The sequence below is a fragment of the Amblyomma americanum genome, chromosome 5 (genome assembly GCF_052857255.1).
Source record: "Amblyomma americanum isolate KBUSLIRL-KWMA chromosome 5, ASM5285725v1, whole genome shotgun sequence".
NCBI classification, from domain to species: Eukaryota; Metazoa; Arthropoda; class Arachnida; order Ixodida; family Ixodidae; genus Amblyomma; species Amblyomma americanum.
This window is the reverse complement of record NC_135501.1, coordinates 110,383,940-110,404,193: the sequence shown is the minus strand read 5'-3', so window position 1 is coordinate 110,404,193 and position 20,254 is coordinate 110,383,940. Positions and strand designations below refer to the sequence as shown.

At 51.4% G+C, this 20,254-nt stretch overlaps 22 non-coding genes across 22 annotated transcripts; all 22 read left to right on the top strand.

Annotated features, from left to right (window-relative positions):
* The first annotated feature begins 1,878 nt into the window (after nucleotides 1-1,878).
* Nucleotides 1,879-1,951, top strand: TRNAV-CAC (transfer RNA valine (anticodon CAC)). The gene has a single exon. It is a non-coding gene; the product is annotated as a tRNA-Val (tRNA).
* Nucleotides 1,952-7,050: 5,099 nt separating this feature from the next.
* On the top strand, nucleotides 7,051-7,123 carry TRNAV-CAC (transfer RNA valine (anticodon CAC)). Its single transcript has one exon. It is a non-coding gene; the product is annotated as a tRNA-Val (tRNA).
* Nucleotides 7,124-13,484: 6,361 nt separating this feature from the next.
* On the top strand, nucleotides 13,485-13,557 carry TRNAV-CAC (transfer RNA valine (anticodon CAC)). The gene has a single exon. It is a non-coding gene; the product is annotated as a tRNA-Val (tRNA).
* A 431-nt stretch (nucleotides 13,558-13,988) lies between these two features.
* TRNAV-CAC (transfer RNA valine (anticodon CAC)) lies at nucleotides 13,989-14,061 on the top strand. The gene has a single exon. It is a non-coding gene; the product is annotated as a tRNA-Val (tRNA).
* A 264-nt stretch (nucleotides 14,062-14,325) lies between these two features.
* TRNAV-CAC (transfer RNA valine (anticodon CAC)) lies at nucleotides 14,326-14,398 on the top strand. Its single transcript has one exon. It is a non-coding gene; the product is annotated as a tRNA-Val (tRNA).
* A 95-nt stretch (nucleotides 14,399-14,493) lies between these two features.
* Nucleotides 14,494-14,566, top strand: TRNAV-CAC (transfer RNA valine (anticodon CAC)). The gene has a single exon. It is a non-coding gene; the product is annotated as a tRNA-Val (tRNA).
* A 95-nt stretch (nucleotides 14,567-14,661) lies between these two features.
* On the top strand, nucleotides 14,662-14,734 carry TRNAV-CAC (transfer RNA valine (anticodon CAC)). The gene has a single exon. It is a non-coding gene; the product is annotated as a tRNA-Val (tRNA).
* Nucleotides 14,735-14,829: 95 nt separating this feature from the next.
* Nucleotides 14,830-14,902, top strand: TRNAV-CAC (transfer RNA valine (anticodon CAC)). Its single transcript has one exon. It is a non-coding gene; the product is annotated as a tRNA-Val (tRNA).
* A 263-nt stretch (nucleotides 14,903-15,165) lies between these two features.
* Nucleotides 15,166-15,238, top strand: TRNAV-CAC (transfer RNA valine (anticodon CAC)). The gene has a single exon. It is a non-coding gene; the product is annotated as a tRNA-Val (tRNA).
* Nucleotides 15,239-15,333: 95 nt separating this feature from the next.
* On the top strand, nucleotides 15,334-15,406 carry TRNAV-CAC (transfer RNA valine (anticodon CAC)). Its single transcript has one exon. It is a non-coding gene; the product is annotated as a tRNA-Val (tRNA).
* A 95-nt stretch (nucleotides 15,407-15,501) lies between these two features.
* TRNAV-CAC (transfer RNA valine (anticodon CAC)) lies at nucleotides 15,502-15,574 on the top strand. The gene has a single exon. It is a non-coding gene; the product is annotated as a tRNA-Val (tRNA).
* A 95-nt stretch (nucleotides 15,575-15,669) lies between these two features.
* TRNAV-CAC (transfer RNA valine (anticodon CAC)) lies at nucleotides 15,670-15,742 on the top strand. Its single transcript has one exon. It is a non-coding gene; the product is annotated as a tRNA-Val (tRNA).
* Nucleotides 15,743-16,511: 769 nt separating this feature from the next.
* TRNAV-CAC (transfer RNA valine (anticodon CAC)) lies at nucleotides 16,512-16,584 on the top strand. The gene has a single exon. It is a non-coding gene; the product is annotated as a tRNA-Val (tRNA).
* Nucleotides 16,585-16,849: 265 nt separating this feature from the next.
* On the top strand, nucleotides 16,850-16,922 carry TRNAV-CAC (transfer RNA valine (anticodon CAC)). The gene has a single exon. It is a non-coding gene; the product is annotated as a tRNA-Val (tRNA).
* Nucleotides 16,923-17,191: 269 nt separating this feature from the next.
* On the top strand, nucleotides 17,192-17,264 carry TRNAV-CAC (transfer RNA valine (anticodon CAC)). Its single transcript has one exon. It is a non-coding gene; the product is annotated as a tRNA-Val (tRNA).
* A 101-nt stretch (nucleotides 17,265-17,365) lies between these two features.
* TRNAV-CAC (transfer RNA valine (anticodon CAC)) lies at nucleotides 17,366-17,438 on the top strand. The gene has a single exon. It is a non-coding gene; the product is annotated as a tRNA-Val (tRNA).
* A 1,290-nt stretch (nucleotides 17,439-18,728) lies between these two features.
* TRNAL-GAG (transfer RNA leucine (anticodon GAG)) lies at nucleotides 18,729-18,803 on the top strand. Its single transcript has one exon. It is a non-coding gene; the product is annotated as a tRNA-Leu (tRNA).
* Nucleotides 18,804-18,900: 97 nt separating this feature from the next.
* Nucleotides 18,901-18,973, top strand: TRNAV-CAC (transfer RNA valine (anticodon CAC)). Its single transcript has one exon. It is a non-coding gene; the product is annotated as a tRNA-Val (tRNA).
* A 269-nt stretch (nucleotides 18,974-19,242) lies between these two features.
* Nucleotides 19,243-19,315, top strand: TRNAV-CAC (transfer RNA valine (anticodon CAC)). Its single transcript has one exon. It is a non-coding gene; the product is annotated as a tRNA-Val (tRNA).
* A 269-nt stretch (nucleotides 19,316-19,584) lies between these two features.
* On the top strand, nucleotides 19,585-19,657 carry TRNAV-CAC (transfer RNA valine (anticodon CAC)). The gene has a single exon. It is a non-coding gene; the product is annotated as a tRNA-Val (tRNA).
* A 100-nt stretch (nucleotides 19,658-19,757) lies between these two features.
* Nucleotides 19,758-19,830, top strand: TRNAV-CAC (transfer RNA valine (anticodon CAC)). The gene has a single exon. It is a non-coding gene; the product is annotated as a tRNA-Val (tRNA).
* Nucleotides 19,831-19,931: 101 nt separating this feature from the next.
* TRNAV-CAC (transfer RNA valine (anticodon CAC)) lies at nucleotides 19,932-20,004 on the top strand. The gene has a single exon. It is a non-coding gene; the product is annotated as a tRNA-Val (tRNA).
* Nucleotides 20,005-20,254: the final 250 nt, after the last annotated feature.

Below are 20,254 nucleotides of genomic sequence, written 5' to 3'. Positions count from 1 at the left end.
TTGTCTCAAGATTTTTGTTTCTACGTGATCAAACCGATCCCTTGTTGCGCACAATGTTGCAGGTGCGCTTAGGCAACGTGTTGCCGGAATTTGTTGTGTCCAGTTACCCGGCCACGAATCGTGCTGTAACAGGTTTTTTGCGTGAAGTTGTGGCAGCCTTTCGCACTTTGAGCGCTCACTTTTCTACACAGTATCTATCTGCTGTACCCAGGAAAAAACTGTACAAAGATTTGCTAGATATATTTATACCTGCTCCCTTATACCGTTCCTTTTGCTGCGGAGGCCCAGGCAAAGATGTGTTAAAGCGAGTTAAGAAGATGCCGGTAAGACCGACTGTCAAATCCTTTTTCTTTAAACTTCATACCGGTACCCTTCCTGTGAAAACATGGCTAAACGATAAAGGCATTTTTGTGCCCTGGACCACCGACTGCATACTCTGCAAAAAACCCGAGACCATCGAACATGTGTTTATCGACTGCTGGGACCCGGTTTTCCACTGGGACATCTTGCAAAGAACATTGAAGAAAGAACTACCTGTAACTCCTTATGGCATCCGGTTTCTACCTGTAGAAAGTGAGGAGGTTCCTTACGACATGTTTATGCTACTGGGCCTCCACAGCATCTGGAAAACGAGAATGGCGGCCAGGCACGCCGACGCAAATGTGCGACCAGTGAGAGAAAACTTTATAGAAAGTGCAGTTTTCCTGAGAGATGTTCTCCGCAGTCAACCCCAGCCGCCGGACTGGGTGGCAGTTATGGATGAACTGATTAACATGAAAAAGTTTTAACCCATTGTCTCGGCCAAAGTGTGGCTAGAGATTTTTATGTATTGTTTACCGGTAATAAAGAAAAAAAAAAAAAAAGTTTCCGTGGTGTAGCGGTTATCACGTGCGCCTCACACGCGCAAGGTCCCCGGATCGACCCCGTGCGGAAACATTGTTTTTAGTTTTTTTTTAGCTATGTGCTCCCTGCGCATCAATTTTGGGCAGCGCGGTCAGAACCTCCAGAACAAACAAGAAATCGCTGCTTTCATTCCCGTTTCCGTGGTGTAGCGGTTATCACGTGCGCCTCACACGCGCAAGGTCCAAGGTTCGACCCCGGGAGGAAACATTAGTTTTTTTTAGCTATGTGCTCCCTGCGCATCAATTTTGGGCAGCGCGGTCAGAACCTCCAGAACAAACAAGAAATCGCTGCTTTCATTGCCGTTTACGTGGTGTAGCGGTTATCACGTGCGCCTCACACGCGCAAGGTCCCCGGTTCGACCCCGGGAGGAAACATTAGTTTTTTTTAGCTATGTGCTCCCTGCGCATCAATTTTGGGCAGCGCGGTCAGAACCTCCAGAACAAACAAGAAATCGCTGCTTTCATTCCCGTTTCCGTGGTGTAGCGGTTATCACGTGCGCCTCACACGCGCAAGGTCCAAGGTTCGACCCCGGGAGGAAACATTAGTTTTTTTTAGCTATGTGCTCCCTGCGCATCAATTTTGGGCAGCGCGGTCAGAACCTCCAGAACAAACAAGAAATCGCTGCTTTCATTGCCGTTTACGTGGTGTAGCGGTTATCACGTGCGCCTCACACGCGCAAGGTCCAAGGTTCGACCCCGGGAGGAAACATTAGTTTTTTTTAGCTATGTGCTCCCTGCGCATCAATTTTGGGCAGCGCGGTCAGAACCTCCAGAACAAACAAGAAATCGCTGCTTTCATTGCCGTTTACGTGGTGTAGCGGTTATCACGTGCGCCTCACACGCGCAAGGTCCCCGGTTCGACCCCGTGCGGAAACATTGTTTTTAGTTTTTTTTAGCTATGTGCTCCCTGCGCATCAATTTTGGGCAGCGCGGTCAGAACCTCCAGAACAAACAAGAAATCGCTGCTTTCATTGCCGTTTCCGTGGTGTAGCGGTTATCACGTGCGCCTCACACGCGCAAGGTCCCCGGTTCGACCCCGTGCGGAAACATTGTTTTTAGTTTTTTTTAGCTATGTGCTCCCTGCGCATCAATTTTGGGCAGCGCGGTCAGAACCTCCAGAACAAACAAGAAATCGCTGCTTTCATTCCCGTTTCCGTGGTGTAGCGGTTATCACGTGCGCCTCACACGCGCAAGGTCCAAGGTTCGACCCCGGGAGGAAACATTAGTTTTTTTTTTAGCTATGTGCACCCACTGCATCAGTTTTGGGCAGTCGCGGTCACAACCCCCAGAACAAACAAGAAATCCCTGGTTTCATTCCCATTTCCGTGGTGTTGCGGTTATCACGTGCGCCATACACGCGCAAGGTCCCCGGTTCGACCCCGAGCGGAAACATTGGATTTTTTTTAGCTGTGTCCACCCTGCACATCAATTTTGGGCAGTCGCGGTCACAACCTCCAGAACAAACAAGAAATCGCTGCTTTCATTCCCGTTTCTGTGGTGTAGCGGTTATCACGTGCGCCTCACACGCGCAAGGTCCAAGGTTCGACCCCGGGCGGAAACATTGGTTTTTTTTTAGCTATGTGCACCCTGCGCATCAATTTTGGGCAGTCGCGGTCACAACCCCCAGAACAAACAAGAAATCCCTGGTTTCATTCCCGTTTCCGTGGTGTACCGGTTATCACGTGCGCCTCACACGCGCAAGGTCTCCGGTTCGACCCCGGGCGGAAACATTGGTTTTAGTTTTTTTTAGCGATGTGCTCCCTGCGCATCAATTTTGGACAGTCGCGGTCACAACCTCCAGAACAAACAAGAAATCCCTGCTTTCATTCCCGTTTCCGTGGAGTAGCGGTTATCTCATTCTACTTCCGGCAACCGTTCGGTGCGGACGCAGAATCATGATCTCCGGCGGAGCGGCGATAGCGGCCCTTGCTGGCCGCGGAAACAGGCTTGCTGCCGACGCAGATAAGGAATACGAGATTGTTCTGCCTAAGCTGCCAACAGGACGTGTTGTGCTTAACACGGTGTTTCTGCACGGTGACGTACGAGCGAGGCCCTACAGGGTGGAAGATTTTCGGGACGCCCTCGCAAACGCCGTGGCGTCGTGGCGTTGGGGGCGTATCAGATAAAACATGTGTGGGCGGTGACGCTCAGCAGTGCTGAAACCACGAAAAAGCTTGCTGCGTTGAAGGAGCTACAAGTGAAAGGACGCCGGTGCATCATTTTCGACCCGGAGGATCAACAGGTAAAGCTGCGCCTGCATTGGATGCTGCACGGTGTGGCCGACGAAGACATCCGGACTGCTTTCGCGGCGTTCGGAAACGTGACGGAGGTGACGCGGGAGCGTTGGCGCGTCCAAGGGATGAAGGAGAAAGGCTCAACCACCAGGACCGTGCTACTGAAGTTGAAGCCGGGAATGAAGGTGGATGATTTGCCACACCAGTTGCGAGTAGCCGGTGAGCTGGCCCTCGTGGTTGTGCCAGGGCGACCGATGCAGTGCTTGCGTTGTCACGGCACGGGCCACGTTCGCCGCGACTGCAAGGTGACCAGGTGTTCCCAGTGCAGGCGCTATGGACACGCGGACGCGGACTGCGTCCGTACCTACGCGTCGGCTACCGGTCTCGGAAAGGCGAACGACACCGCGGAACTCATGGACGTCGCCGAGGCGGAGGAAGCAGCGACTGGCACGGACGAGGCGGGCAAGCCGGCTTCGACGCTTGCCACGTGTGTGAGCTCCGGGGATAGCAGCAAGGCGGCCGACGAACCAGCTAGCCAACCGCCGACGGCAGACTCCCTCGGTGCCGATAACGTGACAGATGGGAACGGGGCTAGCCCAACAGAGCCCGAGGCCGTCCAGTCAAACGACCCGAACAAGGACGACCACGGGAAGAGCGGCGCCTGCACAACTAGCGTCACGCCCCCCCGTCACCACCCCGGTGAAGCGTCCCCACGACCAGACCAGCCCCGAAGGGGACAAGGTGGTTGCGCCCGACGTCGAAGAACCCCCTGCGAAGACCTCTCAATCCCGGCGTCCGAAGTTCCGGCCGCGCCCGAACCTTTGGGATGACAAGCGGGCCGGCGACAAGGTACTCCTCGAGCAGGCCGATGTTCTTCCGCCGGATGATACCGGCGGCAACAGTGGCGTCTAGCCGCGCGCTAGACGTGGGTGGTAAGCACCATGCTGTTGGGTCCTTCCTTTTGTGTTAAAATGGCTCCCGCCTCCGCCTTTAAAGTCGCTACGCTAAATATTCGGGGCCTGGCGACCAGGAAAAAACAAGGTCAGGTGTATCGACTTATTACGGAGCGCGAGATAGATGTATTGGCCGTGCAAGAGACGAAAGTGGACGGCAACGAAGGAACCGACAGCATGGTGCTGCGTTTCACGACTAGATTTTTTGCTGTCGTCAGTCATGCAGTGGGGACATCTGCTGTTTGCGTGCTCTTTGTAAAGAAGATCCCGGGGCTAGAGGTGCAAGCATATTTCTGGTGTGTGTCTGGCCGGTGTATTGTCCTTGACTTTTCACTGAATAGCATTGAGTGGCGCATTGTTGTCGTGTATGCACAGAATGTGGTAGAGGAAAGAGTTGCTTTTTTCCAAATCCTCCAAGGCGACTTCAATTGTGCCCTAAATGCGCGCGATAAGTCAAGAATCCGTGGGTTCCGAGACAGGAGCACTGAAGTGTTGATCAAAATTATTGATAACGGGAACCTCGAGGATGTGGTTGAATGGCTTGAGAGTGCGCGGGCAGTGAAGTTCACCCATTTTCAGGGCTCAAGCCATGCACGGCTGGACCGCATTTATACATCAGTTGACCTTGCCCCTGTATGCAGCCAGTACAAAGTTGTGGGAGTGTCCTTCTCAGACCACTGTTTAGTTGAGTGCTGCCTCGGAAGTGTCAAGCGAAGCAAGGCATTTTCATGGGATATGTGGAAGCTAAACAACACGCTTCTTCGCGACGATGTGTACTACCGAGCAGTAAAGGATGAAATAGGGAAAATAAACCCGTGCAAGAACCTGAAAATTTAGCAACAGTGGGAGCTAAGCAAAGAATCTTTAAAATTCAAAGCAATAGAAAGGGCCACTTGTATCCGGTATAAGGAAAAACAAGACGAAGCTGAGTTAACGGCACTGCTGCAAATGTTGCTGAAGCAGGAATGCAAAGCGCCTGGGCAATGGATAGAAGATGTCAGGAAAACCAAGCAAAAGATAGAGCTCACGGATGAACGGCGTTATCGCGGAGCACTGGTGAGGGCGAGGGCGGAAGACACAGCTGCTGCGAAGCGCCATCAAAACGTGCTCTCGGTCTAGAAAAAACCCACGCTGAAAGTAATCACATCGATAAAATAGAATGGGGGGTATCTTATCGGCAGACACTGACCACATCGAAGCAGCCTTTAAAGAATTCTACGAGACGCTTTTTTCATGGCATCCGGTAGACGCAGTCGCATTTAAGCATCAGTTTCTTGGGGCAATGCCACGGCTGGACGAAGAAAAGAAAACGAAAGTGGAACTAGCAATACCTGAAAACGAAGTAGCGCAAGCGATAGATGAATTAAACCTCGGGAAATCACCAGGACCAGATGGATTCAGTGCGGCATTTTATAAAGAATTTAAGCATGAAATTTCCCCGGTGCTGTGTACAATGTTTAATGAAGCCTATAGAATAAACTTTTTGCCTCCGTCTTTTGGGACTTCCCATACAGTACTCATTCCGAAAACTGATGATATAGAGAAATTGCAATCTGCTACCGCATATCGACCAATAGCACTCACTAATGTCGACTACAAAATCTTTATGAAGGTATTGGCGCGAAGACTCCAAACAGTGATATCGGATATTGTTGGACCTCACCAGGTATGCGGAATAAAAGGGCGATCGATTTTTTCCAACATTCACAAAGCGCGCAGTGTACTTGAAAGCTGCGATGATATTAATGGGCTCCATGCTCAGATTGATCTCGAAAAAGCTTTTGATTGTGTTCCTCATGAAATCTTGTTTTCCGTTTTAGACCATGTGAATGTCGGTTCAGTTATTCGCGAGGGTGTAGCCCTGGCGTATCAAAACTGCACGACAAGATTGATCGTTAACAAGTGTCTGGGAGCTCCCATTAGCGTGCAGCGTTCGGTGCGTCAGGGCTGCCCCCTCAGCCCTCTATTATTTTGGATTTACATGGAAACACTGTGTAGGAAAATATTAGAAGACAATAGTATTAATGGCTTTAGGTTGCAAGCTGCTGAAGTTAAGCTGCTGGCGTATGCTGACGACGTTGCTGTATTCACGGTTGATCAGGGGAGTATAAGCGAAGCTGTCGGGTGTGTACGCGAGAGCCCATGTACAGGGCCTTGTACAGTGGAGGTCCGGGAGCTGATGTTTTAAAAAGGGTGAAGAAAATGCAGGTGCCACCAGGAGTAAAGACCTTCTTTTTTAAGTTACACACCGGGACACTGCCATTTAAAAAGTTTTTGGAGGGAAAGGATTTCTTTTTACCGTGGGGATCGAACTGCTTAATTTGTAAACAGCCCGAAACAATAGACCATGTTTTTTTGCATTGCTGGGAAGGGGTTTATTTCTGGGATGTGCTACAAAGGACAATAAAGAAAGCGCTACCACTTGACGCGCAGGGAATTCGTTATTTAAGCACTGACAATGAGGATGGGGTACCATTTGATCTCATAATGCTCTTGGGCCTCCACTGTATATGGCGCTCCAGAATGGCAGGCTATTATTGTGACAAAGACGCACGACCTGCCCGAATTTATCTTCGGGAAAAAATGGACTGCTTTCTGGCCATCCAGAAAGCCGCTGCGGAGCCTCCAGAGTGGCTCTCGAGGCTAGAGCCGCTCTGTATGCTTCGTGAATTTTAGAATGACGAAGCCAGACTCATGCTGGCTGATCACGACAGCGTCTTATGTACATAGTGTTTTGTGCGGTTTTTGTTGTGTTGTTTGGTTAAATGTTGTGAGGCAAAGCCAGGCAATAAAGAAAAAAAGTGTAGCGGTTATCACGTGCGCCTCACACGGGCAAGGTCTCCGATTCGATCCCGGGCGGAAACATTGGTGTTTTTTTTAGCTATATGCTCCCTGCGCATCAATTTTGGGCAGCGCAGTCAGAACCTCCAGAACAAACAAGAAATCGCTGCTTTCATTCCCGTTTCCGTGGTGTAGCGGTTATCACGTGCGCCTCACACGCGCAAGGTCCCCGGTTCGACCCCGGGCGGAAACATTGGTGTTTTTTTTTAGCTATGTGCTCCCTGCGCATCAATTTTGGGCAGCGCAGTCAGAACCTCCAGAACAAACAAGAAATCGCTGCTTTCATTCCCGTTTCCGTGGTGTAGCGGTTATCACGTGCGCCTCACACGCGCAAAGTCCCCGGTTCGACCCCGGGCCGAAACATTGGCTTTTTTTTAGCTATGTGCTCCCTGCGCATCAATTTTGGGCAGCGCAGTCAGAACCTCCAGAACAAACAAGAAATCGCTGCTTTCATTCCCGTTTCCGTGGTGTAGCGGTTATCACGTGCGCCTCACACGCGCAAAGTCCCCGGTTCGACCCCGGGCCGAAACATTGGCTTTTTTTTAGCTATGTGCTCCCTGCGCATCAATTTTGGGCAGCGCAGTCAGAACCTCCAGAACAAACAAGAAATCGCTGCTTTCATTCCCGTTTCCGTGGTGTAGCGGTTATCACGTGCGCCTCACACGCGCAAAGTCCCCGGTTCGACCCCGGGCCGAAACATTGGCTTTTTTTTAGCTATGTGCTCCCTGCGCATCAATTTTGGGCAGCGCAGTCAGAACCTCCAGAACAAACAAGAAATCGCTGCTTTCATTCCCGTTTCCGTGGTGTAGCGGGATTCGACTTCCGGCCACCGAGCGTGACGGACGTGCGATGACGGGCTCCGTTGGAGCAGCTACAGCGGTCATGTCTGGCCGCGGAAACAGGGCTTTTGCCTCGGATGAAGAGTATCAGGTGATTCTGCCTACCCTTCCTACAGGACGTGTTGTGTTGAACACAGTTTTTTTGCACGCTGACGTGCGGGCCCGTCCTTATCGGGTCGAAGATTTCAGGGATGCGCTGTCTCAGCTGATGCTGCTCCCCGAGGTTATCGCCTTGGGGGCGTATCGCATGAGCCATGTATGGGCTGTTACTTTCGCGAGTGCTGAGGCGGTGACGAAAATTCTTTCTGCCGGAGACCTGAAAGTCAAGGACCGCCGCTGTCTCGTCATCGACCCGGCAAACCAGGACGTTCGCGTCAAGCTGCACTGGCTGCTGCACAACGTGCCCGACGAAGACGTGAGGGTAGCCTTTGCTCCGTACGGCAAGGTGAGCGAAGTCTCCAAGGAGCGGTGGCGCGTCCAGGGTGTCGCCAGCAAGGGGTCGACGACACGCTTGGTTTCATTGAAAATGAACCCTGGCGTGAAGCTGGAAGACCTCCCTCACGAAGTCAGGGTTGGCGGTGAGCTGGCTCTCGTGGTTGTACCGGGCAGAGCTCCGCTGTGTCTGCGCTGCCACGGTACTGGGCACATTCGTCGTGAGTGCAAGGTTCCACGATGCGGCGCCTGTCGTCGCTACGGGCACGAAGAAAGCAGCTGCGTACGCACGTACGCGAGTGTTGCCGTCCCAGTCAACACTGACATTTCGTCCGAACTTGTCATGGACGAGGCTGACGCGGAAGACGCTGCAGCAGAGGCAGGGGACAGCGTGGAGAAGGCCCCTGCTGTGCCCCCTACGGAAATATCCACAAGCGTAGAGGAGCCCAGCAGTAAGCGGCAGCAACAGGTAGCGCAGCCTGCAGAAGTCAAGGCGCCAACGGACGAAGTCTTGAGCGGTGGGGCGTCAGCTCCCGTCGTTCCCCAGCATGGTGACAGCATGGAAGTGTCACATGCATCAACCAACAACCAAGCAGGGAAGCGACCGCACGAGCACAGTGCGAATGGAGAGCCCAAAGTGAGCGAAGGCGACGAGCCGCCGCAGAAGACTGTTGGTGTCAGGCGACCGACGTTGAAACCGCGGCCGAATGTACAGGCCGATCAACGAGCGGCGGCTATGCCGCCGCCTTAGTTGGAGTGAGTGCCCTGTGAGTGGTTTCTGTGGGCGTGAGATGGCCTTTTTCGGTAACGGACTGCATGGGCTGATTTTCCAGTCCATACGTAAGAGGCACTTGTGCAAGAGACTTTGGATTACCGGCACCGCACCCATCGAGCACCTCAGACTAGGCAAGTCACCCGCACCGTCGCCTTGTGTCCCGAGGTATGCACCATATGGCTCCTGTACCTAAACTAGATGGCTTCTACACCTCTAAAAGCGTTGCGCATTGCAACAATTAATGTCAGGGGACTGGCTTCCAAGAAGCGTCAGTACCAGCTAAGCCGGCTGTTCGTTGATAATGACCTAGACATAATAGCCGTACAGGAGACGAAAGTCGAAAGACAGGAACAGGCGGACCTTATGGTGCAGCCTTTTACGGCACGCTACAATGTTTGTGTGTGCCATTCTTCTGGCACATCGGGCGGTTGTGCTGTATTTATTAGGAATTCTCTGGGGATTGTCGAGCAGAATTTAACTGTGTGTCAAACTGGCCGTTTGGTTGTAGTGGATTTTTTTTATTGCAATTTGCTATGGAGAGTCATATGCGTGTATGCTCCTAACAGGGAGAACGAGCGCAAGGAATTTTTTGAGCGCGTTGAACCATATGTGTGCTGTAAGCGGTTAATTGTGCTTTTGGGCGACTTTAACTGCGTTTTTAAAGCAGAAGATAGAATTACAAAAAGACTCCTTCGTGACAAAAGTGCGGAATTGTTGAATTCGATTGTGCAAGAAAATGGTTTAGATGATGTTGCTGAAGTTCTTTCGGTAGCGCCGCATTTTACTCACTTCCAGGGTGAAAGTCACGCGAGACTTGACAGAGCGTATGTGTCGCTTGATCTGATTCCTTTGTGCAATAGCTAGGAGGTAAAACACATGTCTTTTACCGACCACAGCTTAGTTACGTTTACCCTGGGGAACAAAGACAAGAAATCTCGTTTCTCGTGGGACCTGTGGAAGTTTAACGCACAATTACTCGAGGATGAACGCTTTGACATTAAAGTTAATGAATGCATTAAAGCATTGCTATCAGCAGAGCCTGGGAACTGGGTAATTAGGTGGGAAGATTTCAAAGAACAAGTGAAAATAAACGCGATTGAAAGGGCAAGCATCATATGCCACGATAAACGTGTTAAAGAAAAAGAACTACATTGCCAACTTGACTTGCTCGTAAGCCTGGAAAGTTCCCAGCCGGGAAGATATAAGAAAGAAATAAGAGATACAAAAAGTAAACTTGAGATTATCGAAAAAGACAAGTATACAGCTGCCATGATACGGGCCCATGCTGAACGTCTCTGGCTTGACCAAGTACCTACTAAACGCTCGCTTAGTGACGAAAAGAAGTACGCGACTCAGAACGAAGTAAGACAAATAAGGTACAGAAACGAGGTAACGAATGATAGCAAAGTGATTCAGTTGGCGTTTGTTGAGCAGTATCGGGAATTGCTTGGGCGGCGACGGCTTGAAGAGGGGTTTGCAAACACGTTCTTGTCCCGTATGCCAAAACTAGGAGACGATATAAAACAAGGGCTGGAGGTACCAATCAGCGTAAGCGAAGTGGGAAGAGCAATCGAAGAGCTGAGTGCCGGAAAATCTCCCGGTCCTGACGGCTTAGGTAGTGAATTTTATAAGAAGTTCAAAGCCGAACTCACCCAAGCTCTCCACTGCGTCTTCACCGAAATTTATGAGACAAAGAAAATGCCACCATCATTTAAAACAGCACACGTGGTTTTAATACCCAAGAGTGAGGACCAGGCTAAACTTCTGTCCGTTGGGGCTTATCGGCCGATAAGCCTAACCAACGTTGACTATAAAGTGTTTATGAAGATTCTTGCCAACAGACTGCAAAAGGTCATAAAGGACCTTGTAGGGCCCCACCAAACGTGCGGTATTAAAGGTCGCACCATTGGAACAAATGTGCACATTGCTAGAACTGTTCTTGAATGCTGCGATGCCTTCGGGGGCCGAGTTGCCATGATACAGCTTGACCTTGCAAAGGCCTTCGATCGAGTGTCGCACGACATTCTTTTCGCCATTCTAGAATATGCCAACGTCGGCTCTGTGATAATACAAGGTGTACAGATGGCGTACGACAACTGTGTTACCCGAATTATAGTGAACAAACAGCTGACTGAACCTGTACCTGTGTGTTCTTCGGTCAGGCAGGGTTGCCCGCTCTCGCCTTTGCTCTTTGCGATCTACCTTGAGCCTTTTCTGTTATCACTGTTGCACAATGATGGGATCTGCGGTTTCACTCTTCTGTCGGCGCAAGTAAAAGTGCTTGCTTACGCTGATGATATTGCTGTTTTTTGCGCGGATCAAGAAAGCGTTAAAGAAGTTGTGAAAGTCGCGGGGGAATATTGCAAAAAGACTGGGTCCGAAATTAACTGGGATAAGTGCATAGGTTTTTGGCACGGTGATTGGGACAGCACACCTGCCGTGTTTGCTAACATGAAATGGACGACCGCCCCTGCGAAGTACTTGGGGGTACCCTTGGAGCACTATAAAAGCAGTACGGAGTTGTGGGGTGAGATAACGCAGAGTGCAAGGAGAAAAGCGGATGGCTGGAAAGGACGTGACCTTTCTGTTTTCGCGCGCGCAAGTGTGTGCAATGTATTTTTAATAGCCAGAATTTGGTATATATTGCAGTTCGTGCTCATTACCCGAGCAAACCTGCAGAAGCTGCATAGAGTGTTTGGTGTCTTTATTTGGAACTCAAATTGGGAGCGAACAAGTCGAGTTAATCTGTTCCTTCCGGTCAAAAGGGGCGGCCTTGGTCTTTCTAATTTGTTTCTGAAGCAAGTTGTCTCAAGATTTTTGTTTCTACGTGATCAAACCGATCCCTTGTTGCGCACAATGTTGCAGGTGCGCTTAGGCAACGTGTTGCCGGAATTTGTTGTGTCCAGTTACCCGGCCACGAATCGTGCTGTAACAGGTTTTTTGCGTGAAGTTGTGGCAGCCTTTCGCACTTTGAGCGCTCACTTTTCTACACAGTATCTATCTGCTGTACCCAGGAAAAAACTGTACAAAGATTTGCTAGATATATTTATACCTGCTCCCTTATACCGTTCCTTTTGCTGCGGAGGCCCAGGCAAAGATGTGTTAAAGCGAGTTAAGAAGATGCCGGTAAGACCGACTGTCAAATCCTTTTTCTTTAAACTTCATACCGGTACCCTTCCGGTGAAAACATGGCTAAACGATAAAGGCATTTTTGTGCCCTGGACCACCGACTGCATACTCTGCAAGAAACCCGAGACCATCGAACATGTGTTTATCGACTGCTGGGACCCGGTTTTCCACTGGGACATCTTGCAAAGAACATTGAAGAAAGAACTACCTGTAACTCCATATGGCATCCGGTTTCTACCTATAGAAAGTGAGGAGGTTCCTTACGACATGTTTATGCTACTGGGCCTCCACAGCATCTGGAAAACGAGAATGGCGGCCAGGCACGCCGACGCAAATGTGCGACCAGTGAGAGAAAACTTTATAGAAAGTGCAGTTTTCCTGAGAGATGTTCTCCGCAGTCAACCCCAGCCGCCGGACTGGGTGGCAGTTATGGATGAACTGATTAACATGAAAAAGTTTTAACCCATTGTCTCGGCCAAAGTGTGGCTAGAGATTTTTATGTATTGTTTACCGGTAATAAAGAAAAAAAAAAAAAAGTTTCCGTGGTGTAGCGGTTATCACGTGCGCCTCACACGCGCAAAGTCCCCGGTTCGACCCCGGGCCGAAACATTGGCTTTTTTTTTAGCTATGTGCTCCCTGCGCATCAATTTTGGGCAGCGCAGTCAGAACCTCCAGAACAAACAAGAAATCGCTGCTTTCATTCCCGTTTCCGTGGTGTAGCGGTTATCACGTGCGCCTCACACGCGCAAAGTCCCCGGTTCGACCCCGGGCCGAAACATTGGCTTTTTTTTAGCTATGTGCTCCCTGCGCATCAATTTTGGGCAGCGCAGTCAGAACCTCAAGAACAAACAAGAAATCGCTGCTTTCATTCCCGTTTCCGTGGTGTAGCGGTTATCACGTGCGCCTCACACGCGCAAAGTCCCCGGTTCGACCCCGGGCCGAAACATTGGCTTTTTTTTTAGCTATGTGCTCCCTGCGCATCAATTTTGGGCAGCGCAGTCAGAACCTCCAGAACAAACAAGAAATCGCTGCTTTCATTCCCGTTTCCGTGGTGTAGCGGTTATCACGTGCGCCTCACACGCGCAAAGTCCCCGGTTCGACCCCGGGCCGAAACATTGGCTTTTTTTTAGCTATGTGCTCCCTGCGCATCAATTTTGGGCAGCGCAGTCAGAACCTCAAGAACAAACAAGAAATCGCTGCTTTCATTCCCGTTTCCGTGGTGTAGCGGTTATCACGTGCGCCTCACACGCGCAAAGTCCCCGGTTCGACCCCGGGCCGAAACATTGGCTTTTTTTTTAGCTATGTGCTCCCTGCGCATCAATTTTGGGCAGCGCAGTCAGAACCTCCAGAACAAACAAGAAATCGCTGCTTTCATTCCCGTTTCCGTGGTGTAGCGGTTATCACGTGCGCCTCACACGCGCAAGGTCCCCGGTTCGACCCCGGGCCGAAACATTGGCTTTTTTTTAGCTATGTGCTCCCTGCGCATCAATTTTGGGCAGCGCAGTCAGAACCTCCAGAACAAACAAGAAATCGCTGCTTTCATTCCCGTTTCCGTGGTGTAGCTGTTATCACGTGCGCCTCACACGCGCAAAGTCCCCGGTTCGACCCCGGGCCGAAACATTGGCTTTTTTTTAGCTATGTGCTCCCTGCGCATCAATTTTGGGCAGCGCAGTCAGAACCTCCAGAACAAACAAGAAATCGCTGCTTTCATTCCCGTTTCCGTGGTGTAGCGGTTATCACGTGCGCCTCACACGCGCAAAGTCCCCGGTTCGACCCCGGGCCGAAACATTGGCTTTTTTTTAGCTATGTGCTCCCTGCGCATCAATTTTGGGCAGCGCAGTCAGAACCTCCAGAACAAACAAGAAATCGCTGCTTTCATTCCCGTTTCCGTGGTGTAGCGGTTATCACGTGCGCCTCACACGCGCAAGGTCCCCGGTTCGACCCCGGGCCGAAACATTGGCTTTTTTTTTAGCTATGTGCTCCCTGCGCATCAATTTTGGGCAGCGCAGTCAGAACCTCCAGAACAAACAAGAAATCGCTGCTTTCATTCCCGTTTCCGTGGTGTAGCGGTTATCACGTGCGCCTCACACGCGCAAGGTCCCCGGTTCAACCCCGGGCCGAAACATTGGCTTTTTTTTAGCTATGTGCTCCCTGCGCATCAATTTTGGGCAGCGCAGTCAGAACCTCCAGAACAAACAAGAAATCGCTGCTTTCATTCCCGTTTCCGTGGTGTAGCGGTTATCACGTGCGCCTCACACGCGCAAGGTCCCCGGTTCGACCCCGGGCCGAAACATTGGCTTTTTTTTAGCTATGTGCTCCCTGCGCATCAATTTTGGGCAGCGCAGTCAGAACCTCCAGAACAAACAAGAAATCGCTGCTTTCATTCCCGTTTCCGTGGTGTAGCGGTTATCACGTGCGCCTCACACGCGCAAGGTCCCCGGTTCGACCCCGGGCCGAAACATTGGCTTTTTTTTAGCTATGTGCTCCCTGCGCATCAATTTTGGGCAGCGCAGTCAGAACCTCCAGAACAAACAAGAAATCGCTGCTTTCATTCCCGTTTCCGTGGTGTAGCGGTTATCACGTGCGCCTCACACGCGCAAGGTCCCCGGTTCGACCCCGGGCCGAAACATTGGCTTTTTTTTAGCTATGTGCTCCCTGCGCATCAATTTTGGGCAGCGCAGTCAGAACCTCCAGAACAAACAAGAAATCGCTGCTTTCATTCCCGTTTCCGTGGTGTAGCGGTTATCACGTGCGCCTCACACGCGCAAGGTCCCCGGTTCGACCCCGGGCCGAAACATTGGCTTTTTTTTAGCTATGTGCTCCCTGCGCATCAATTTTGGGCAGCGCAGTCAGAACCTCCAGAACAAACAAGAAATCGCTGCTTTCATTCCCGTTTCCGTGGTGTAGCGGTTATCACGTGCGCCTCACACGCGCAAAGTCCCCGGTTCGACCCCGGGCCGAAACATTGGCTTTTTTTTAGCTATGTGCTCCCTGCGCATCAATTTTGGGCAGCGCAGTCAGAACCTCCAGAACAAACAAGAAATCGCTGCTTTCATTCCCGTTTCCGTGGTGTAGCGGTTATCACGTGCGCCTCACACGCGCAAGGTCCCCGGTTCGACCCCGGGCCGAAACATTGGCTTTTTTTTAGCTATGTGCTCCCTGCGCATCAATTTTGGGCAGCGCAGTCAGAACCTCCAGAACAAACAAGAAATCGCTGCTTTCATTCCCGTTTCCGTGGTGTAGCGGTTATCACGTGCGCCTCACACGCGCAAGGTCCCCGGTTCGACCCCGGGCCGAAACATTGGCTTTTTTTTAGCTATGTGCTCCCTGCGCATCAATTTTGGGCAGCGCAGTCAGAACCTCCAGAACAAACAAGAAATCGCTGCTTTCATTCCCGTTTCCGTGGTGTAGCGGTTATCACGTGCGCCTCACACGCGCAAGGTCCCCGGTTCGACCCCGGGCCGAAACATTGGCTTTTTTTTAGCTATGTGCTCCCTGCGCATCAATTTTGGGCAGCGCAGTCAGAACCTCCAGAACAAACAAGAAATCGCTGCTTTCATTCCCGTTTCCGTGGTGTAGCGGTTATCACGTGCGCCTCACACGCGCAAGGTCCCCGGTTCGACCCCGGGCCGAAACATTGGCTTTTTTTTAGCTATGTGCTCCCTGCGCATCAATTTTGGGCAGCGCAGTCAGAACCTCCAGAACAAACAAGAAATCGCTGCTTTCATTCCCGTTTCCGTGGTGTAGCGGTTATCACGTGCGCCTCACACGCGCAAAGTCCCCGGTTCGACCCCGGGCCGAAACATCGGCTTTTTTTTAGCTATGTGCTCCCTGCGCATCAATTTTGGGCAGCGCAGTCAGAACCTCCAGAACAAACAAGAAATCGCTGCTTTCATTCCCGTTTCCGTGGTGTAGCGGTTATCACGTGCGCCTCACACGCGCAAAGTCCCCGGTTCGACCCCGGGCCGAAACATTGGCTTTTTTTTAGCTATGTGCTCCCTGCGCATCAATTTTGGGCAGCGCAGTCAGAACCTCCACAACAAACAAGAAATCGCTGCTTTCATTCCCGTTTCCGTGGTGTAGCGGTTATCACGTGCGCCTCACACGCGCAAAGTCCCCGGTTCGACCCCGGGCCGAAACATTGGTGTTTTTTTTTAGCTATGTGCTCCCTGCGCATCAATTTTGGGCAGCGCAGTCAGAACCTCCACAACAAACAAGAAATCGCTGCTTTCATTCCCGTTTCCGTGGTGTAGCGGTTATCACGTGCGCCTCACACGCGCAAAGTCCCCGGTTCGACCCCGGGCCGAAACATTGGCTTTCTTTTAGCTATGTGCTCCCTGCGCATCAATTTTGGGCAGCGCAGTCAGAACCTCCAGAACAAACAAGAAATCGCTGCTTTCATTCCCGTTTCCGTGGTGTAGCGGTTATCACGTGCGCCTCACACGCGCAAGGTCCCCGGTTCGACCCCGGGCGGAAAAATTGGTTTTTTCGTTAGCTATGTGCACCCTGCGCATCAATTTTGGGTAGTCGCGGTCACAACCCCCAGAACAAACAAGAAATCCCTGGTTTCGTTCCCGTTTCCGTGGTGTAGCGGTTATCACGTGCGCCTCACACGCGCAAGGTCCAAGGTTCGACCCCGGGAGGAAACATTAGTTTTTTTTAGCTATGTGCACCCACTGCATCAGTTTTGGGCAGTCGCGGTCACAACCCCCAGAACAAACAAGAAATCCCTGGCTTCATTCCCGTTTCCGTGGTGTAGCGGTTATCACGTGCGCCTCACACGCGCAAGGTCCCCGGTTCGACCCCGTGCGGAAACATTGTTTTTCGTTTTTTTTTAACTATGTGCTCCCTGCGCATCAATTTTGGGCAGCGCGGTCAGAACCTCCAGAACAAACAAGAAATCGCTGCTTTCATTCCCGTTTCCGTGGTGTAGCGGTTATCACGTGCTTCTCACACGCGCAAGGTCCAAGGTTCGACCCCGGGAGGAAACATTAGTTTTTTTTTAGCTATGTGCTCTCTGCGCATCAATTTTGGGCAGCGCGGTCAGAACCTCCAGAACAAACAAGAAATCGCTGCTTTCATTCCCGTTTCCGTGGTGTAGCGGTTATCACGTGCGCCTCACACGCGCAAGGTCCCCGGTTCGACCCCGTGCGGAAACATTGTTTTTAGTTTTTTTTTAGCTATGTGCTCCCTGCGCATCAATTTTGGGCAGCGCGGTCAGAACCTCCAGAACAAACAAGAAATCGCTGCTTTCATTGCCGTTTCCGTGGTGTAGCGGTTATCACGTGCGCCTCACACGCGCAAGGTCCCCGGTTCGACCCCGTGCGGAAACATTGTTTTTAGTTTTTTTTTAGCTATGTGCTCCCTGCGCATCAATTTTGGGCAGCGCGGTCAGAACCTCCAGAACAAACAAGAAATCGCTGCTTTCATTCCCGTTTCCGTGGTGTAGCGGTTATCACGTTCGCCTCACACGCGCAAGGTCCAAGGTTCGACGCCGTGCGGAAACATTGTTTTTAGTTTTTTTTTAGCTATGTGCTCCCTGCGCATCAATTTTGGGCAGCGCGGTCAGAACCTCCAGAACAAACAAGAAATCGCTGCTTTCATTGCCGTTTCCGTGGTGTAGCGGTTATCACGTGCGCCTCACACGCGCAAGGTCCCCAGTTCGACCCCGTGCGGAAACATTGTTTTTAGTTTTTTTTTAGCTATGTGCTCCCTGCGCATCAATTTTGGGCAGCGCGGTCAGAACCTCCAGAACAAACAAGAAATCGCTGCTTTCATTCCCGTTTCCGTGGTGTAGCGGTTATCACGTGCGCCTCACACGCGCAAAGTCCCCGGTTCGACCCCGGGCCGAAACATTGGCTTTTTTTTAGCTATGTGCTCCCTGCGCATCAATTTTGGGCAGCGCAGTCAGAACCTCCAGAACAAACAAGAAATCGCTGCTTTCATTCCCGTTTCCGTGGTGTAGCGGTTATCACGTGCGCCTCACACGCGCAAAGTCCCCGGTTCGACCCCGGGCCGAAACATTGGCTTTTTTTTTAGCTATGTGCTCCCTGCGCATCAATTTTGGGCAGCGCAGTCAGAACCTCCAGAACAAACAAGAAATCGCTGCTTTCATTCCCGTTTCCGTGGTGTAGCGGTTATCACGTGCGCCTCACACGCGCAAAGTCCCCGGTTCGACCCCGGGCCGAAACATTGGCTTTTTTTTAGCTATGTGCTCCCTGCGCATCAATTTTGGGCAGCGCAGTCAGAACCTCCACAACAAACAAGAAATCGCTGCTTTCATTCCCGTTTCCGTGGTGTAGCGGTTATCACGTGCGCCTCACACGCGCAAAGTCCCCGGTTCGACCCCGGGCCGAAACATTGGTGTTTTTTTAGCTATGTGCTCCCTGCGCATCAATTTTGGGCAGCGCAGTCAGAACCTCCACAACAAACAAGAAATCGCTGCTTTCATTCCCGTTTCCGTGGTGTAGCGGTTATCACGTGCGCCTCACACGCGCAAAGTCCCCGGTTCGACCCCGGGCCGAAACATTGGCTTTTTTTTAGCTATGTGCTCCCTGCGCATCAATTTTGGGCAGCGCAGTCAGAACCTCCAGAACAAACAAGAAATCGCTGCTTTCATTCCCGTTTCCGTGGTGTAGCGGTTATCACGTGCGCCTGAGACACGCGCAAGGTCCCCGGTTCGACCCCGGGCGGAAAAATTGGTTTTTTCGTTAGCTATGTGCACCCTGCGCATCAATTTTGGGTAGTCGCGGTCACAACCCCCAGAACAAACAAGAAATCCCTGGTTTCGTTCCCGTTTCCGTGGTGTAGCGGTTATCACGTGCGCCTCACACGCGCAAGGTCCCCGGTTCGACCCCGTGCGGAAACATTGTTTTTAGTTTTTTTTTAGCTATGTTCTCCCTGCGCATCAATTTTGGGCAGCGCGGTCAGAACCTCCAGAACAAACAAGAAAGCGCTGCTTTCATTGCGGTTTCCGTGGTGTAGCGGTTATCACGTGCGCCTCACACGCGCAAGGTCCAAGGTTCGACCCCGGGAGGAAACATTAGTTTTTTTTAGCTATGTGCACCCACTGCATCAGTTTTGGGCAGTCGCGGTCACAACCCCCAGAACAAACAAGAAATCCCTGGCTTCATTCCCGTTTCCGTGGTGTAGCGGTTATCACGTGCGCCTCACACGCGCAAGGTCCCCGGTTCGACCCCGTGCGGAAACATTGTTTTTAGTTTTTTTTCAGCTATGTGCTCCCTGCGCATCAATTTTGGGCAGCGCGGTCAGAACCTCCAGAACAAACAAGAAATCGCTGCTTTCATTCCCGTTTCCGTGGTGTAGCGGTTATCACGTGCTCCTCACACGCGCAAGGTCCAAGGTTCGACCCCGGGAGGAAACATTAGTTTTTTTTTAGCTATGTGCTCTCTGCGCATCAATTTTGGGCAGCGCGGTCAGAACCTCCAGAACAAACAAGAAATCGCTGCTTTCATTCCCGTTTCCGTGGTGTAGCGGTTATCACGTGCGCCTCACACGCGCAAGGTCCCCGGTTCGACCCCGTGCGGAAACATTGTTTTTAGTTTTTTTTAGCTATGTGCTCCCTGCGCATCAATTTTGAGCAGCGCGGTCAGAACCTCCAGAACAAACAAGAAATCGCTGCTTTCATTGCCGTTTCCGTGGTGTAGCGGTTATCACGTGCGCCTCACACGCGCAAGGTCCCCGGTTCGACCCCGTGCGGAAACATTGTTTTTAGTTTTTTTTTAGCTATGTGCTCCCTGCGCATCAATTTTGGGCAGCGCGGTCAGAACCTCCAGAACAAACAAGAAATCGCTGCTTTCATTGCCGTTTCCGTGGTGTAGCGGTTATCACGTGCGCCTCACACGCGCAAGGTCCCCGGTTCGACCCCGTGCGGAAACATTGTTTTTAGTTTTTTTTTAGCTATGTGCTCCCTGCGCATCAATTTTGGGCAGCGCGGTCAGAACCTCCAGAACAAACAAGAAATCGCTGCTTTCATTCCCGTTTCCGTGGTGTAGCGGTTATCACGTTCGCCTCACACGCGCAAGGTCCAAGGTTCGACGCCGTGCGGAAACATTGTTTTTAGTTTTTTTAGCTATGTGCTCCCTGCGCATCAATTTTGGGCAGCGCGGTCAGAACCTCCAGAACAAAC